The 14270-nt window shown below is 50.9% G+C and overlaps 1 protein-coding gene across 3 annotated transcripts in view; it reads left to right on the forward strand.

The window, feature by feature from the left end:
* Nucleotides 1–458: 458 nt before the first annotated feature.
* LOC147729426 (uncharacterized) overlaps nucleotides 459–14270 on the forward strand; it is an 82455-nt gene continuing 68643 nt past the window's right edge. Inside the window, exons 1-2 of one of the 3 annotated variants that reach the window (XM_086959771.1) lie at nucleotides 459–736; nucleotides 11467–11611. The gene's annotated coding sequence lies outside the window, so the exon portion shown is untranslated. The remainder of the gene's footprint in view (nucleotides 737–11466; nucleotides 11612–14270) is intronic. The other 2 variants (XM_086959773.1, XM_086959772.1) reach the window with 2 other exon arrangements.

The raw sequence follows: 14270 nt of genomic DNA on the forward strand, positions 1-14270 counted from the left end.
AAGAGCCCTGCTGCTCTCACAGCTCCTAGAAGCACACACCCCTCAATAAGAGCCCTGCTGCTCTCACAGTCCTAGAAGCACACACCCCTCAATAAGAGCCCTGCTGCTGCTCTCACAGCTCCTAGAAGCACACACCCCTCAATGCTCTCCCCTCTGCATGGACTCAGGGTCTCTTCAGTGGCCGCACAGCAGGGATGCAGTGTCCGGGCGCTGCGCATGCGCTTCTGCCCGCCACTAAGGTGCGCATGCCCACAGGACGCGCAGTGACGTAACAGAACAGAACACGCATGCGCAGAATCGCCCTGCATCTCATTTAGTATCACCTCTCTGGCGCATGCGCAAAAGCGCTCTGCCGCTCCTCGAGAGACACTGTGTTCATGCGCATGCGCACAGAGGACCCGCTCCTCGCTGGGCATGACATGCGCCCTACATGTGAGCGTCATCATGCAAACATGCTTAGACACGGAACCGACTCAGGCGCTCAGCATTGCAGACCCAGACATGAATGAATGAAGGGCCCACACTATCTGAGCCGACGCATGCGGTGGAGGAGGCCCTGCGCGGGGGACGTGTTTCCGCTTCCGGGTCAATGACATCAGAGTCAGCAGACAGAGAATGGAGACAAGGCCACGCCCACGACTTCCGGTGACTCCAGCTTGGAGGGGCCCTGTCTGTTAGTCATCTTCAGACCCCCAGTCCGAGGCGGAGGGGAGAGCGCCTCGAGGCGTCGGCTCAGGTACGAGACTGTCAGCCCCGTCTGCTGTGGTTGGAGAGATAACACACACCGCTCTGGAGCAATGAATATCTCCATTTTATTTTATCACAGGAAACATTTAATTATCCTATCTTTCGATTTCAATCCTAAACAAATGGATTATCCAAATTATTTCAAAGCTCACATATACTATGGGACCGATCCTTGCAATTAAAAATCATACATAACCCCTCCTTCGGTCTCTTCCTACTATACACATGTATTGTACATTCCTGTGTGTATTATGCATTATACTGTATTTATATGTATCCTGTATCTGTATGTTTTCTGTATGTTTTATGTATTATACTGTATGTATATGTATCCTGTATATATTATGTATCAGTATGTATCCTGTATGTATTATGTATTTATCCTGTATGTATTATACTGTATGTATATGTATCCTGTTTGTATTTGTATCTGTATGTATCCTGTATCTTAATGTATCCTGTATGTATTATGTATGTATCCTGTATGTATTATGTATTATACTTCATGTATATGTATTATTCATTCATTGTATCCTATACAAATGTATTATACATTCCTTCTTCGGTCTCTCCCTCCTATACAAATATATTATGTACAATTGCATCCTATACAAATGTTTTATACATGTACATGTACGAATGTATTATGTATTATTCCTCCTATACAAATCTATTTTCCAAATTATTTCAAAGCACACATATGATATGGGACCGATCTTTGTAAACAAAAATCATATATAACATCTCTCCCTCCTCCTTTCTCACACTTTCCCTCCTTCAGTCTCTCTCTCTTTCTCTCCTACAGTCTCTCTCTTTCTTTCCCTCCTTCGGTTTCCCTCTTTCCCTCCTTCGGTTACTCTCTTTCCCTCCTTCGGTCTATCTCTCTCCCTCCTTTGGTCTCTCTCTCTTTCCCTCCTTCGGTCTCTCTCCCTCCTTTCTCACTCACTTTCCCTCCTTCTGTCTGTCTGTCTTTGCGGTCTCAGACTGAAATTCCAGATAAGAACAACTTATTCGTTCATCATTCTGCATACCCTCCCCCCCCCGCCCCGTCAAACTCCGCTGGCGATGCCACCTCGAGCCTGGCACTCCTCACTATTGTCGTGGTCCCAGATTTGTAGTGAAGATTCCACGACAACAAACTCCCTTCCAGTCTGAACATGGCCCTGAGGGGGACCCTCTGGCATACCTTGGAGGCCGCTTCCTTAACACGTGCAGCAGAGTGGATACTCCCTCATGAGGGAATACTAGAGCAACAGGGTACGCAGTGTCATAACACGTGTGCAAAGAAGAAGAGCCCCACTGGTGACACGCCCAGGTACCACAGTTCCAAAGTGCACACTCTCTTTTTACGTATGCAGGGGGAGGATCCCCACTGGTGACACGCCCGGTACTACAGTCCCTCAGTACACTCTCTGTTAATTCGCATGCAGGTGGAGGATCCCCACTGGTGATACTCCTTGGTGCCCCACACCCTCAGTACGCGCTCTCTTAATACTTGTGCAGGGGGGAGGATAGCCACTGGTGATACTCCTTGGTACTACAGTCCCTCAGTACGCGCTCTCTTAATACTTGTGCAGGGGGAAGGATAGCCACTGGTGATACTCCTTGGTACTACAGTCCCTCAGTACGCGCTCTCTTAATACTCGTGCAGGGGGGAGGATAGCCACCGTGATACTTCTTGGTACTACAATCCCTCAGTACGCGCTCTCTTAATACGCATGTAGGGGGGAGGATCCCCACTGGTGATACTCCTTGGTACTACAGTCCCTCAGTACGCGCTCTCTTAATACGCATGCAGGGGGGAGGATAGCCACTGGTGATACTCCTTGGTACTACAGTCCCTCAGTACGCGCTCTCTTAATACTTGTGCAGGGGGAAGGATAGCCACTGGTGATACTCCTTGGTACTACAGTCCCTCAGTACGCGCTCTCTTAATACTCGTACAGGGGGGAGGATAGCCACCGGTGATACTTCTTGGTACTACAATCCCTCAGTACGCGCTCTCTTAATACGCATGTAGGGGGGAGGATCCCCACTGGTGATACTCCTTGGTGCTGCACTCCCTCAGTACGCGCTCTCTTAATCCGCATGCAGGGGGAAGGATCCCTTATGGTGATACTCTTTGGTATTACAGTCCATCAATACGCGCTCATGTTGGACAGGCCACATGAAGGGCCGCTCTCCCCCGGCCCAACCAGGCCCGAGCCCGGTCACGCCAGTACCACCCACCACCATTGCACGTCCTCCGTCCCCTCAGGGACCCCTGCCCTCGAGCATGTCGACCTCGTGGGTCCGATCCACTGCCGGCCCACGCGCCCATCCTGGGGCGCCATCTTGGACACTCCACCACGAGGCCGCCTGGCCCCCGATCGACCTCAACCCTGGGCCTGGCCCGGCCTCAGACATCCCGGCACCACCATCCACCCAGGAGGTGAGCGGACTACTTGGCAAGTCAATGGGAGAAAGAGGTGCCGATGGCTCTCCCCCCACCAAGTGCCGCTCGCCCATCGCCTCCCCGGGCGCTGGCTCCACCCCCCTGCTGGGTGTCTGGACTCCCCCATCCCGGACCTCCCGACCTCCAAGTGCGAGGGTCCGGACATCAAAGCACACCAGCCCTATAACTGGGGCAGCTCCAGAGCAGGAAGGCAGTTGTATCTTGGAGTCGAGAGACGTAAAGAGGAACTCATCCTGGACGGACTACTGGCGCTGCCATAGCTCTGTCCTGTGCACCATCGTCCTGCCTGTTGGCGCTGCCACAGTCGTCGTAACCTTCATCCTTCATCGTCGTCGGGATCTGCTGGCGTGGCCGCGGACCGTTGTAACCGTCATCTTCCACCGGGACCTGCAGGCTCCGCCGCGGACCGTCGTCCTTCCTTCATCCATCTCGGGACCTGCTTGGCTCCTCCACGGCCCGATCATCTAGAACGCCGAGCTCGAGGATTGAGAGCTATTTTGTACTCATTGGTAACTAAGACTGTCCCGCTACCCCTTTCCTAAACCAGAGACTAGAACCGAGGGGACCCCTGAGTCCAGACCTCCTTGTATCCATCATCGTAACCTAAGAATTGCATATAAAGTCTCGTTAACCTTCAACCTTGTGTGGTGTCCGTCTGTGGGGGGGGGAAGTTACTTATCTGTACAGTCGTTGGAGACGGCTCTCCCTGGAGACCTCTCCCCGTAACCTCGGCCGACCCTCCCGGTCCGTCTAACATTGGTGGCCAGCGGCGCGATCCGAATCACCGCATAAACGTACAGAGAGTAGCTCACCCCACGACGGAGTCACAATGACCACGAAAGAGAGCGGATCAACCGAGAAATTCCAAATGGAGAAATTGGGGGAGTACAACCATCGTGAACTTAAACAATTCTGCATCGAACTGGGTATCGCTACCACCGGACTGAGTACCAAGGACGATTTTAAGCATGCCCTAGAATCTTGGGCAGAAACCGGGGCTGCCGGAACCCCTGATCAAAGCACCGTAGAAAAAACGACCACGGCCCCGGAAGAGCAAAGAACGGGTCTCTCGCAAGACGAGATCCAGGAAAGAGAAAGGACCCGACTACACGAGCTAGAAATGGCCCGACTTAAAATGGACGTTGAACTTAAGTTGGCCGAACAAAAAATCAACTTAGAGCACCTGCGTCTCCGAGAAGAAAGAGAGGAGAAACAGAGACAAAGGGAGCTCGAGGAAAAGAAACTAGCGTACGAACACGAACGAAACCTAGCCGAGATCAACCTACGCAAGCAGAATAAAGAAGCAGGGGTGCCCGAGCGACCCCCCACCCCAGGGGCCACAGACAAAAAGGTACACATCCCCAAGGATGTTGTCCGAGAATACTTCAGAGAGGACGACATCCAGCAATGGTTTAAAGCCTATGAAATCGCTATGACTGCACACCGGATCGATAGAAGCGACTGGGGAGCCGGTCTCTGGGGAAGATTCCTCAATGAGGGCCGCGACACCCTACTACATCTCCCGGACCACCAGATGACCTCCTACGACCATATGAAAGCGGCCCTCCTCACCCGCTATGGTCTCACACCCGAGATGTACCGTCAGAGGTTCCGAGACTGCACCCGCATCCCGGGTACAACTTGGGTGGACTATGTAACATACTTTAGCCGAGCCTTCGAGGGCTGGATCCGAGGAAGCAACGTCACGACCTACGAACAACTATTTAACCTGATGGTATGGGAGCATCTGTCGAACAATTGCTTCATTGAACTCCGCCAACACCTCCTCGACAGCAAGTTAACGGATCCCCGGCAGCTCGCAGCCGAAGCTGACCGGTGGGAGATCACCAGAGTAGGCCGGAATGGGTCCTACGAACAGAACCGGAATAACAATGGTCAGCACCGACCCAGAGGAGGAGGAGGGGGCCAAGGGCGAGGAAGAGACAACGCCCCGGTCGCCCCCGCTACCAACACCACCCCCCCGGCCAACCGGGGCAGCACCCCAGCGCGACCGGGGTACAGAGCCAATGTCACGTGTCACCGATGTCAACGAGTCGGCCACTATGCGAACGACCCAAACTGCCCGCAGTACCAGAGCCCAAGACCCCGCCAAGTGGCCGCTGCAGCCCTAGGGGAAGAACAGATCTCCGAGGAACAGGAAGAGTACGAACAAGAGCATCAAGAGTGGGAGCCAGCCGCCATGACTCTAGCCTGCTTAGGGGGGAAAGACATGGTCCCGCGGGTCCCCCTACCCGCCAACACCCAGAAGTACAGCCAATGGGTGAGCATCAATGGACACCAGGCCGAAGCCCTTCGTGACACCGGGGCCAGTGTAACAGCCGTCCGCTGTCACCTGGTGGCCCCAGAACAGTATCTACCGAACATTCTCTGCCCTGTACGATCAGCCGATAACTCGGAGAGCCTGTGTCGGATGGCCTGCGTCCCCTTCGAATGGGGGGGGGTCTCCGGCATGTTGAAAGTGACGGTCCGAGACGATGCCCCCGTAGACTGCCTCCTGGGCAATGACCTGGAAAGCTCTCCGTGGGCCGCCGTGGAGCGAAAGGAACACCTGGGGATGTTGGGCGTCCCAGACTGGGCGTGCGTCACCACCCGTTCCATGGCCGCCCGTGCCAACCACCAGCCAGAAGAACCCGAATGGCCGGCGCCACCGCCTCCGGTCGCCCCGGCCGAAAACACCGACCGCAACATTCCCGCTGAACCAGCTCAATCTACCGACCTCGCTAACCTCGACCAGTGGCCTCAAGAAGGGGGGCCCACACAAGAACAATTTCGCAAAGAACAGAAGACCTGTCCCTCCCTCGAGGGACTCCGCCAGCAAGCGCTCGCCCAAAGCGCAGGGGATACCCCCGGAACTCATTGGGTCTACTGGGACAATGATCTGCTGTACAGCGAGCAAAGAATCGCCGAGCTGGGGAGCAACCGAGTACTAGTGGTACCCCTCCGTTTCAGAGACTTCCTGTTAAACCTGGCCCACGATGTCCCCCTGGCAGGACATCTGGGACAAGATAAAACCTACAGTCGCCTAGTGACCCACTTCTCCTGGCCCAAAATGAGAAACGATGTGCACCAGCATTGCCGATCTTGCCCCACGTGCCAAGCCAGTGGGAAGAGCGGCCGCAAACTAAAGGCTCCCCTGCAACCTTTTCCCGTGGTCACTACCCCGTTTGAGAGAGTCGGAATAGACATTGTGGGGCCCTTGGACCCACGCACAAAACAAGGCCATCGATTCATCCTGGTGCTAGTGGACCACGCCACCCGCTACCCTGAGGCTGTTCCTCTGCGAACCGTGACAGCCCCGGTGGTCGGCCGGGCCCTGATGGGGATCTTCTCCCGTGTGGGCTTCCCCCGAGAAGTCGTCAGCGACAGAGGCACGAACTTTATTTCCAAATACATGAAGTCCCTCTGGCAACAGTGCGGGGTCACCTACAGATTCACAACCCCCTATCACCCTCAAGGGAACGGACTCGTTGAGCGGTTCAACCGCACGCTAAAGGGAATGATCGGGGGGTTGGAAGAGCCCCTCCGTCGCCAGTGGGATGTGCTGCTGCCGTGCCTCCTCTTCGCGTATCGAGAAGTCCCCCAGAAATCCCTGGGCTTCAGCCCATTTGAACTGCTATATGGACACCCAGTGCGAGGGCCGCTCAGTCTCGTCAAAGAAGGCTGGGAGATGCCTCCGCTAAAGAACCCGCCAGATGTCTTCCGGTACCTCCTCACCCTCCGCAACCAGACCCGGCGGTTCAGAGAACTAGCGAAGGCCAACCTAGAGGCCAGTCAAGAGGACATGAAAAAATGGTATGAACAGAACGCCTCATCCATTGAATTCGAACCTGGCCAACAGGTATGGGTGATGTCCCCCACTGAGCCATGCGCCCTGCAAGACAAATGGACGGGGCCCTTCAAAGTAATAGAGCGCAAGGGTCCTGCCACTTATCTCATCGACATGGAATCCTCCCGGAACCCTCTCCGGGTCCTCCACGCTAACAGACTAAAGCCCCACTTTGTGCGAACAGAGCTCAGCCTCCTGATGGCCACAGACACTGGGGTTGAAGAAGACTCCGAGCCTCTCCCTGACCTCCTACGGACTCAAGAGCAAGACGGCTCCGTGGATGGGGTCCGGCTCTCAGAGGCCCTCACCAGAGAACAACGCCAGGAGTGTCAAGCCCTCCTATCACAGTTCGCCAGCCTGTTCTCCCTCACCCCGGGTGTCACTTCCTGGTGTGTGCACGATGTGGATACCGGGGACAGCCCCCCTATCCGCCACCGAGCCTACCGCGTGCCAGACCGGGTACGGGCCTGCATCCAGGAAGAAATAGCCAAGATGCTCACGATCGGGGTCATCGAGCCCTCAGACAGTCCCTGGGCCAGCCCTGTCGTACTGGTCCCCAAAGCAGCTGCCCCCGGCACCACACCAGAACTCCGGTTCTGCGTCGACTACCGGGGCTTGAATGCGGTCACCAGAACAGACGCGCACCCCATCCCCCGGGCAGATGAACTAGTCGACCGAATGGGAGCTGCCCGCTACCTCAGCATCTTCGACCTGACAGCAGGCTATTGGCAGATCGGCCTCACACCCCGGGCGCAAGAACGTTCTGCCTTCTCCACCCCCGATGGCCATTACCATTTCACGGTCATGCCCTTCGGCATGAAGAATGCCCCAGCAACATTCCAACGGCTCGTCAATCAGGTCCTAGCGGGGCTCGAAGGATTCAGCGCCGCCTACCTAGACGACATCGCTGTATACAGCCACCATTGGACCGAGCACCTCCACCACCTCCGAGCAGTGCTGCAAGCCCTTCAGCGAGCTGGCCTCACGATCAAGGCCAGCAAGTGTCAAATTGGGCAAGGGTCTGTAACCTACCTCGGACACCAGGTGGGAAGCGGCCTAGTGGCCCCGCTACAGCTGAAAATTGCCGCCATCCAGGCCTGGCAGCCCCCCATCACCCAAACCGAGGTACGAGCCTTCCTGGGCCTCACGGGCTACTACCGAAGGTTCGTAAAAGACTATGGTACCATAGTGGGGCCCCTCACAGAACTCACGTCAAAGAACCAACCCAAGAAAGTCACCTGGACCCCAGAGTGTCAAACTGCATTTGAACAATTAAAGGCCGCCATGTGTTCCGCCCCTGTGCTCCAGGCCCCAGACTACAGCCGGGAGTTCGTCGTCCAGACGGACGCCTCCGACCAGGGCATTGGGGCAGTCCTGTCTCAAGTGAACACCGAAGGCCTTGATCAACCGGTGGCCTTCATCAGCCGGAGACTCCTACCACGGGAGCAACGCTGGAGCACCATAGAGAGGGAGGCCTTCGCTGTGGTATGGGCCCTCAAGAAACTCCGGCCCTACCTTTTCGGCACCCACTTTCGGGTGCAGACCGACCACCGACCCCTGCAGTGGCTGATGCAGATGCGGGGGGAAAACCCAAAGTTACTACGCTGGTCCATCTCCCTACAAGGTATGGACTTCACAGTTGAACACCGGCCTGGGCCAGATCACGCCAACGCGGATGGCCTGTCCCGGTTCTTCCGCCTCGACGAGGAGAGTCCCCAAGAGGATGGGTAACTCTCCCCGCCTTCAGCTGGGGGGGACGCATGTTGGACAGGCCACATGAAGGGCCGCTCTCCCCCGGCCCAACCAGGCCCGAGCCCGGTCACGCCAGTACCACCCACCACCATTGCACGTCCTCCGTCCCCTCAGGGACCCCTGCCCTCGAGCATGTCGACCTCGTGGGTCCGATCCACTGCCGGCCCACGCGCCCATCCTGGGGCGCCATCTTGGACACTCCACCACGAGGCCGCCTGGCCCCCGATCGACCTCAACCCTGGGCCTGGCCCGGCCTCAGACATCCCGGCACCACCATCCACCCAGGAGGTGAGCGGACTACTTGGCAAGTCAATGGGAGAAAGAGGTGCCGATGGCTCTCCCCCCACCAAGTGCCGCTCGCCCATCGCCTCCCCGGGCGCTGGCTCCACCCCCCTGCTGGGTGTCTGGACTCCCCCATCCCGGACCTCCCGACCTCCAAGTGCGAGGGTCCGGACATCAAAGCACACCAGCCCTATAACTGGGGCAGCTCCAGAGCAGGAAGGCAGTTGTATCTTGGAGTCGAGAGACGTAAAGAGGAACTCATCCTGGACGGACTACTGGCGCTGCCATAGCTCTGTCCTGTGCACCATCGTCCTGCCTGTTGGCGCTGCCACAGTCGTCGTAACCTTCATCCTTCATCGTCGTCGGGATCTGCTGGCGTGGCCGCGGACCGTTGTAACCGTCATCTTCCACCGGGACCTGCAGGCTCCGCCGCGGACCGTCGTCCTTCCTTCATCCATCTCGGGACCTGCTTGGCTCCTCCACGGCCCGATCATCTAGAACGCCGAGCTCGAGGATTGAGAGCTATTTTGTACTCATTGGTAACTAAGACTGTCCCGCTACCCCTTTCCTAAACCAGAGACTAGAACCGAGGGGACCCCTGAGTCCAGACCTCCTTGTATCCATCATCGTAACCTAAGAATTGCATATAAAGTCTCGTTAACCTTCAACCTTGTGTGGTGTCCGTCTGTGGGGGGGGGAAGTTACTTATCTGTACAGTCATTGGAGACGGCTCTCCCTGGAGACCTCTCCCCGTAACCTCGGCCGACCCTCCCGGTCCGTCTAACAGCTCTCTTAATACGCATGCAGGGGGGAGGGCAGCCAGTGCTGATACTCCTTGGTTCCGCACTCCCTCAGTACGCGCTCTCTTAATCCGCATGCAGGGGAGACGATTCCCACTGGTGATACTCCTTTGTACTACTGTCCCTCTGTACACGCAATCTTTTTGCATATGAAGCATTTCCAATTCAAACAATGCTTGATATTTTTCTTGTTAATTCCTGCATAATTTGGCAACTGTTTCCACCCTTAAGACCTCCTTGATGAATAGTAACTTCAGGTACTTTCAGACATTGGCCTATTTTCAGAAATCTTTCATAATATATTTTGTCTATCGAGAAGTGTGCCCCTTTGTGCAGCACTTTTGCTCTTTCTTGAGTTCTGTATTTGGATTAATTGGCCCTCATATTGCAATAGATTTGACTGTGTTTTGTTGTGGCTATAACTTTTCATTTTATAAGGGGCCTTGGTTGACATGGCTTATTTGTTTGTTTATGGGAGAGCAAAAACGATATGTCATGTTTCTACTACCTGTCCTCCCTTATCAGCTATGCAAGATTATAATCCTTTTACTAATCTTCAAACATACATGGAGGAATCGGATTGCAACACGTTATCAACCCCAGTGGGATCTACACCATTGTCATCAAATATCCTCATTTAAACTTCCAAACATGCTTCAAAAGTACTTGCTTCTTCTGCACTTTCTTCTGGCAATCATATTAAAAAAGGCCCTCTATCTCCTGTCACACCTCCTCCGTCTATATCCATGGAATTACTTCTTGAGTAGATTTGGGCTCTTAGACAATATAGGGAAGAAACTAATAAACGTCTTCAAAATGTAGATGATAAATAGTCATGCTCGAGAACAAAGTAGTACAGATGGAACAATGTGTAGAATCTTTTCAAGCTATGGTAAACAATGTTCCTCCAATGCAATTGGAAATTGCTCATCTAAAAAAATAGGTGGGAAATCTTGGAAATCGTAACGGGCATAACAATTTACACATATATGGCCTGGCAAAAGGCTTGAAAGGTTTGAATCCCATCTCATTTCTCAAGTCTTTTCTTCCAAAGATTCTTGATCTCCCAGACACTCCAGTTCTAAATATTCAAAGAGCTCATCGTCTCGATCGCGGTCCACATTCTGTAGCCTCCTCTACTAAACCCGGAGGTGTTATCATTTAGTTCTTAGAATATACTGATTTATTGAATGTTCTTCAAAAAGCCAACTTAAGGGTTGAATTCCCTGGCAGGGATCTTCTCTTTTCTTTTCCCAAGACTATGCTAAAGAAACGGCGGATAAGAGGAAAATAATTTGGACATGAGACCTGCGCTTTGAAAAATCAATGCTCAGTTTGACCTTTCATCCATGTCTGTTTAAAGTGACTTATAAAAATAGAACTATGACTTTTGAGGATCCTGCTTTCTTACAAGCTTTTTGGACAATTGCAGAGAAGAAGATATGGATATTACCAGGCTTTCAAATATTTGATCCTGTTGTAGCATACTTTAATTGCCTTTCTCTTGTTTGCTTGTTAAAACTGCATATTCTGGTTGTTGATATTATGTGTTACTTACTATTCATGTTTCTTATTTTTGTTAGGTGCAGTTTTTACGTTTGATCACTGTGCTTCCCGATCCGCTTAGATGGTGTGTCCCTCCCTAACACTCCGCCCTGGCTTATCTGGTTGGTTGTATCATCTTCCTTATGTGGCTTTACCTCCTTCAGTTTCTCTCTGTCATTTTTGGTATGTTAGTTTGCTCCTTATTTATGCGGTTGTTGTTTTTCCTTCTTGTATCTCTTCTTCTTTTCCTTTTTTCTTTCTTCTGTCCCTTTTCTGGCAATCATCTATTTTCTTTAATATATACTTTTCTCTTGTTTCATACCTTCTATACTCTTTCTCTCTTGTATCTAGCTTTCAATTGGCTTTCCATTTTTCCTCATTCATGATTGTGTATTTCTTCTTGTATGCTAATCAATTTTGCTGTTTTATTCATGCTTGTTCTTCGATAATTTTTATAGAATTTTGTAATATTTTGACTGCTGTTATGTGTATCAACGTTGTACATTTTTTATTACGTTATAGATGGCTTTAAGAGTTATCTCTTGGTATGTTAAGGGTTTAGGTTCTCCTATAAAACGTCAGGCAGTACTAACGCATACTTCTAATTTAAAATGTGATATTGCTTCACTACAAGAAATTCATATTCTGGACAAATAAGTATCTAAGCTTAAACGTCAGTGTGTTGGCCATGTTTTTCTTCTTCTGGGACTGGGAAACGTAATGGTGTAGCTATTTTATGTGACAAATGTTTGAATATACAAGTGCTCACAAAAGACACTGATGTGATGGGTAGATAGGTTGCTGTTTGTCTGTTGGTTAATAAAATCCCTGTGACTATCTTTAACCTTAATGCACCCACTTCCCCAGGCAACTCCTTTCGACCCGGAATCCTTTCTACATTAAGCACTTGCCCAGTCAGCATGACAGTACCAGACTGCACGCAGGTTCTGCAATGGCAGACCTTAGGCAAATTTTTCTAGGCCGCTACTGTGGGTCGCACAACCAGTGCTGCAGCCCACCAGCAACATTTGTATTTACAAGCCCTGGCACTCCTGGTGGCACAAGAGGGCCAAGCAAACACTTGGGAAGAAGGCATATTAAAGCAACCTGAAAATAATATCGAGATTTTTGAGGATCTTTCTAAAAGAGAAATAGTTGATGTAATTTGGGATGAAGAAGTTCAGAGAAATGAAAGTAAAACTTATTGGTAAATCCATCAGTACCTGGCGCCTTACCGCTTTTAATAGTAAGTATGGCATTAGAAATATCTTGAATGTGAACGTCATCATCTTGTATTGAAAAATCTATATTAAGATGAGAAGGAGGAGTAATGGAAGATAAATAATGGAGAATATCTTCTTGAAGTGTAGGTTAGTCCAGAGTATAAAGAATATGAAAGAAATGTGTAAATTCTGATATCTCTTCATTTTTATAAACCATGCGATTAGTGAAAGGTGAGGACAGAATCAATCTTGGTGTGTTCCATTATAACTTTGAGGTAGTTTGCTAAACGTTTTCCAGCTTTTTTCTGACCACCAGAATATTTGGCAGAAACTCTAAGTAAAAATTAATTTTCATTTTCTGTAGAAAATTTATTACAATCAAATTTGGATTTAATGAGTTGCTCTAAACAAGTTTTAGGATTGGTATGGTAATAAGTGTTTTCCAATGGTTTACTACATCCTGTAAGTAGTTCTTTGATTTCAACTAGGCTTTCTTTTTATGAGATACAAGAGAAATAATGAAATCTCTAGAAGTAGCTTCAAAGGTATCCCATATAATCTGTGGAAAAGTTTTTGGAAACCCATTTTCACGAAAAAAGATATTGGCAAAAAATGTAAATCTTTGAGTAAAATTGGAATCCAATGGGAATAATTAAGTCTCCACCTTCTGGTACCTGTAAGAGGTGGAAAAAGATCCAAATTCAAAGTAACAGGGGCATGATCCAAAATTAATATGGAGCCTATATTAGAATGAGTAATTTATTGGGTGAGTGATTTAGAGAGGAAGAAATAATCTAAACGAGATGGGAAGGAATCTACAGGAGAGAAAAACGTATATTCTAAAAGCGTGGGATTACAGAGTCTCCAAGCATCCACTAGCGACCTTTGTTGAATAGTAAATGTAAACTGAGAATGCATGCAGGAAGGAACTAATTTAGATTTAGAATTGTGATCAATAATGGGATCAAAGACCATGTTACAATCATCACCTACTAATAAGCATCCTTGTAAGTAATTAATGTACAGTACACTCAACTTTCCGTGGGCAGCGCTGCCTAGACAGGCAACACCAGCAGCAGCTTCTCCTTCAGGGGGGTAGCACCCAATGTTCCTGGGGCGCAGTTCAGGGGGGAGGCTCACACGTAAGCCCTTGGAGATTGTTCACAAAAATGCACAAGTTGAATTAAAGTCTTTCTCAGTATTTATCTTCTCTCCTTCTTGCAGCAAGGCACCCACCACAGGCCAGTCTCTCAGGCTAGAAACAGTAGTCCTCCAAGCAGCTTTCCCAGGTCCTTCTCTTCGGGCAGAGTTTCTTCTTGGCGCAAACAGGATCTAATTTCTTTGGAGCAGGGCTCCTACTTTTATACACCATTTCTTTTGTCCTTGCAGGCAAGGGGGGCCTGTGCCTAGTTCAACCCGGTTTTGGAGCACTTTGTTTTGGAGACTCTGCTTCTTCTTTCAGGGTGCAGGGCAGAGACATCAGACGCTCCACAGAAGGTGGAGCCAGCATTGTGGAGGCAGAGCACAACCCTATTCAGAGTCAAGGGGCACTCCTCCCACCCATCCTGGTGTAATCTCTCTATTCACCACCTGGCAGCCCAGACTGTCTCCTGGAATTC

The sequence above is a fragment of the Lissotriton vulgaris genome, chromosome 2_2, assembly GCF_964263255.1.
Source record: "Lissotriton vulgaris chromosome 2_2, aLisVul1.2, whole genome shotgun sequence".
Taxonomy (NCBI): Eukaryota; Metazoa; Chordata; class Amphibia; order Caudata; family Salamandridae; genus Lissotriton; species Lissotriton vulgaris.